The 5793-nt window shown below is 23.6% G+C and overlaps 1 long non-coding RNA gene across 1 annotated transcript; it reads left to right on the top strand.

Annotated features, from left to right (window-relative positions):
• Positions 1–842: 842 nt before the first annotated feature.
• Positions 843–5017, top strand: LOC119770450. The gene is made up of 3 exons (XR_005278829.1): positions 843–1018; positions 1348–1439; positions 4867–5017. It is a non-coding gene; the product is annotated as an uncharacterized LOC119770450 (long non-coding RNA).
• Positions 5018–5793: the final 776 nt, after the last annotated feature.

The following is a 5793-nucleotide window of genomic DNA, read 5'->3' as shown; positions in this document are numbered from 1 at the left end:
ACATTTAAACATTTAAACATTTAAACATTTAAACATTTAAACATTTAAACATTTAAACATTTAAACATTTAAACATTTAAACATTTAAACATTTAAACATTTAAACATTTAAACATTTAAACATTTAAACATTTAAACATTTAAACATTTAAACATTTAAACATTTAAACATTTAAACATTTAAACATTTAAACATTTAAACATTTAAACATTTAAACATTTAAACATTTAAACATTTAAACATTTAAACATTTAAACATTTAAACATTTAAACATTTAAACATTTAAACATTTAAACATTTAAACATTTAAACATTTAAACATTTAAACATTTAAACATTTAAACATTTAAACATTTAAACATTTAAACATTTAAACATTTAAACATTTAAACATTTAAACATTTAAACATAAACATTTAAATATTTAAACATTTAAACATTTAAACATTTATACATTTAAACATTTAAACATTTAAACATTTAAACATTTAAACATTTAAACATTTAAACATTTAAACATTTAAACATTTAAACATTTAAACATTTAAACATTTAAACATTTAAACATTTAAACATTTAAACTTTTAAACATTTAAACATTTAAACATTTAAACATTTAAACATTTAAACATTTAAACATTTAAACATTTAAACATTTAAACATTTAAACATTTAAACATTTAAACATTTAAACATTTTTATTCAATAATAGAAACGGCAAAAATATTAAGGATCACAAAACGAACACGACGCTCCCTAACGAACGCACCATGACACCTAATCTGGGCGACGCTCCCCTAACGAACACACCATAGTTGATCGAGCTGTCATCAAGGCTGTCATTTTTTTTTCACCCGCGCGCGTGTTTGATCCTGTTTGTGTGGCGCAGTTGAAATCAAAAATTCTCAAGTCGAATCGCGTGTGCTCGTGAAGGAACAACATCCGGCGTTCGGAACAAATACACCGGGTGACCGAATCGGAACGGCTCTGGGATGGCGGAATTTTCGCATATTTGGGTGAGTATTTGGAGTTTTGTTGAACTTGGAGAGGGCGGAATCGCACCCGCAACAGCAGCAGGCATTTTCAGGCAAATTTCCCAAGCTATTGGCTGATGCACAAAGTGATTTGTTTACCTTTTTTTGGTACCCTCCGCAAACTTCAAGCCATACAAAATTGTTGCCGGATCTTTTACGGAGAGATCCGGAGAAAGATCCGGCAGCAATTTGTTTTGATTTGACGTTTGCTGAGGGTGCGGACAAGTTTGGTTATGTTCAAAAGAGAATGGTCAAGGTCAAGTTTGCGAGAACAGTGGTCTGAACAAACTGTGTGTGTTCCTCTTTTACAGGGACTTCTTCTACCAGGCCCGGCGCCTGCTGCGGACACTTCCGGCCGGATTTGTTCAGGATGGTCGTTTCGTCTGGAGGCGAAAATCGTTAGGTAAGTTGTGTGTTAATGCTCAACGGTGAACGTTCAAACAACGGTCAAGGAAAAGGTCACGAAAAGAATTGTGTTGAGTGGTACGCAACTGAAAATAACAGAAACAGAAAGTAGCGTTTGACGTTTATTGACACGGTGCCTGTGTTAAATTTGTTTTGATGAATAAATAAAATAATAGAATTTGCAAATTTGAATGCCACTGATAATTACAAATGTTTATATAATTTTGTTTTTAATGTAAACATATAGAGCTGCTCATCAGACCGAATCTCAAAATGCTGAATCTTGGAAGGAAATTAGGCAATTAGGATATTAGGAAATTAGGAAATTAGGGAATAAGAAAATTTGGAAATTAAAAAATTAGGAAATAAGGAAATAAAGAAATTATGAAATAAGGAAATTTGGAAATATGGAAATTAGGCAATTAGGAAATTCGGAAATTAGGCAATTCGGAAATAAGGCAATTCGGAAATTAGGAAATTCGGAAATAAGGAAATTTGGAAATTAGGAAATTAGGAAATTCGGAAATCAGGAAATTAGGCAATTAGGAAATTAGGAAATTAGGAAATTAGGAAATTAGGAAATTAGGAAATTAGGCAATTAGGAAATTAGGGAAATAAGAAATTTGGAAATTTGGAAATTAGGAAATCAGGAAATTAGGAAATTAAGAAATTAAAAAAAATAACAATTAAGAAATTACAAAATTAGTAAATTCGGATACCAGAAAATTCAGAAATTCGGAAATTAGGCAATTAGGAAATTAGGAAATTAGGAAATTAGGAAATTAGGAAATTAGGAAATAAGGAAATTAGAAAATCAGGAAATTAGGAAATTAGGAAATTAGGAAATTAGGAAATTAGGAAATTAGGAAATTAGGAAATTAGGAAATTAGGAAATAAGGAAATTAGGAAATTAGGAAATTAGGCAATTAGGAAATTAGGAAATTAGGAAATTAGGCAATTAGGTAATTAGGAAATTAGGAAATTAGGAAATTAGGCAATTAGAAAATTAGGTAATTAGGAAATCACCAAATTAGGAAATTAGGAAATTTGGAAATTAGAAAATTAGGAAATAAGAAATTTGGAAATTAGGAAATTTGGAAATTAGGAAATCAGGAAATTAGGAAATTAGGAAATTAAAAAATTAAAAACATAAAAAATAACAATTAAGAAATTCCAAATTAGTAAATTCGGATACTAGGAAATTCAGAAATTCGGAAATCAGGCAATTAGGAAATTAGGAAATTAGGAAATTAGGAAATTAGGAAATTAGGAAATTAGGAAATTAGGAAATTAGGAAATTAGGAAACTAGGAAATTAGGAAATTAGGAAATTAGGAAATTAGGAATTAAGGAAATTAGGAAATTAGGAAACTAGGAAATTAGGAAATTAGGAAATTAGGAAATTAGGAAATTAGGAAATTAGGCAATTAGGATATTAGGAAGTTCGGAAATTCGGAAATAAGAAAATTGAGATATAAAGAATTTTGTAATTTTGTAATTTTGTAATTTTAAAATTTTAAATTTTAGAATTTTAGAATTTTAGAATTTTAGAATTTTAGAATTTTAGAATTTTAGAATTTTAGAATTTTAGAATTTTAGAATTTTAGAATTTTAGAATTTTAGAATTTTAGAATTTTAGAATTTTAGAATTTTAAATTTTAGAATTTTAGAATTTTAGAATTTTAGAATTTTAGAATTTTAGAATTTTAGAATTTTAGAATTTTAGAATTTTAGAATTTTAAATTTTAGAATTTTAGAATTTTAGAATTTTAGAATTTTAAATTTTAGAATTTTAGAATTTTAGAATTTTAGAATTTTAGAATTTTAGAATTTTAGAATTTTAGAATTTTAGAATTTTAGAATTTTAAATTTTAGAATTTTAGAATTTTAGAATTTTAGAATTTTAGAATTTTAGAATTTTAGAATTTTAGAATTTTAGAATTTTAGAATTTGAGAATTTGAGAATTTGAGAATTTGAGAATTTGAGAATTTGAGAATTTGAGAATTTGAGAATTTGAGAATTTGAGAATTTGAGAATTTGAGAATTTGAGAATTTGAGAATTTTAGAATTTTAGAATTTTAGAATTTTAGAATTTTAGAATTTTAGAATTTTAGAATTTTAGAATTTTAAATTTTAGAATTTTAGAATTTTAGAATTTTAAATTTTAGAATTTTAGAATTTTAGAATTTTAAATTTTAAATTTTAGAATTTTAGAATTTTAGAATTTTAGAATTTTAGAATTTTAAATTTTAGAATTTTAGAATTTTAAATTTTAGAATTTTAGAATTTTAAATTTTAGAATTTTAGAATTTTAAATTTTAGAATTTTAGAATTTTAAATTTTAGAATTTTAGAATTTTAGAATTTTAGAATTTTAAATTTTAGAATTTTAAATTTTAAATTTTAGAATTTTAGAATTTTAGAATTTTAGAATTTTAGAATTTTAAATTTTAAATTTTAGAATTTTAGAATTTTAAATTTTAAATTTTAAATTTTAGAATTTTAGAATTTTAGAATTTTAAATTTTAAATTTTAGAATTTTAAATTTTAGAATTTTAGAATTTTAGAATTTTAGAATTTTAAATTTTAGAATTTTAGAATTTTAGAATTTTAGAATTTTAGAATTTTAAATTTTAGAATTTTAAATTTTAAATTTTAGAATTTTAAATTTTAGAATTTTAGAATTTTAAATTTTAGAATTTTAAATTTTAGAATTTTAAATTTTAGAATTTTAGAATTTTAAATTTTAAATTTTAGAATTTTAGAATTTTAAATTTTAGAATTTTAGAATTTTAGAATTTTAGAATTTTAGAATTTTAGAATTTTAGAATTTTAGAATTTTAGAATTTTAGAATTTTAGAATTTTAGAATTTTAGAATTTTAGAATTTTAGAATTTTAAATTTTAGAATTTTAGAATTTTAGAATTTTAAATTTTAGAATTTTAGAATTTTAGAATTTTAAATTTTAAATTTTAGAATTTTAGAATTTTAAATTTTAGAATTTTAAATTTTAGAATTTTAGAATTTTAGAATTTGAGAATTTGAGAATTTGAGAATTTGAGAATTTGAGAATTTGAGAATTTGAGAATTTGAGAATTTTAGAATTTCAGAATTTCAGAATTTTAGAATTTTAGAATTTTAGAATTTTAGAATTTTAGAATTTTAGAATTTTAGAATTTTAAATTTTAGAATTTTAGAATTTTAGAATTTTAGAATTTTAGAATTTTAGAATTTTAGAATTTTAGAATTTTAGAATTTTAGAATTTTAGAATTTTAGAATTTTAGAATTTTAGAATTTTAGAATTTTAGAATTTTAGAATTTTAGAATTTTAGAATTTTAGAAACAGCTAATTTAATAGCATTTGTACCGAAACAAACATATGAAAATATTCCCTATGTCTAATTTAGTGTGTTTCTCTTTTACAGGGGCCTATTCCACTGAGGATTGTGCTTCATAAATACGCGAGAGTTCATCCCAAGTACGAAGCAGTAGTTCTGGCACCGGCTACAAACATTGCGAACAACGTCAGAAAGTTCGGATTGAAGCAGAATATTAAAAGAAAACGACGCGGAAAAAGTACTATTTTTTTAAATCTGCGAAAAAACTATAAAAATACAATAAAACTTACCATATTGACCATTAATTTTAATGTATAAATATATGTTTTACAGTACAATTTAGTGGAGAGAAAACAATAAATACAATGCAAATACAATGAATCATACTGTAGTTATTATTTATTTCAATGTACGAATATAGTTTAAACCGTACTATTTAGTATGGAAAAATCCATGAAGAACTGTGAATTTACTGTGCAAACCATTGTAATGGTTACTGTTTTTATTATAAATGTATGATGTTTTCTATGGTCAGGGTAATTTTTTGGACGGAAAAGGCATCAATGAAAATACGATAGAATGTATAGTTTTTGGTTTTTTTTTGTATGGGGAAAAGTCGAAATTTTTATGGTGACTGTGCCTAACAATACCCCTTTTTTATAGTAAATTCCCGAAATAGGATATATTCTATGGTGAAAAAACATAAAGGCTACAGTAGAATCATGGTTAAAATAACCATAGAATTTATCGTGTGATAACCATAAAATCTACTGTTGGTTTATAGTAAATCTTTATGCGGGATCCCGCATAAAATTATATGATGATTTGCACTGTTAAAACCATGCAATTACAATACATATTATGATATTTATGGTAAGTTTATTGTTGACGTTTTCGAACTTTATTGGAATGACGATGAAGCTACTATAAAATTCATGGTTACAACTAATTGAAAGGTTTTGTTATTGGAAGTCTCATAAAGTTATAACAAATAAGCTACCGTAAAGCGTATGG

The sequence above is a fragment of the Culex quinquefasciatus genome, chromosome 3 (genome assembly GCF_015732765.1).
Source record: "Culex quinquefasciatus strain JHB chromosome 3, VPISU_Cqui_1.0_pri_paternal, whole genome shotgun sequence".
NCBI lineage: Eukaryota > Metazoa > Arthropoda > Insecta > Diptera > Culicidae > Culex > Culex quinquefasciatus.
Note: the sequence above shows the minus strand (reverse complement) of the source record. Positions and strands in the feature narration are given on the sequence as shown.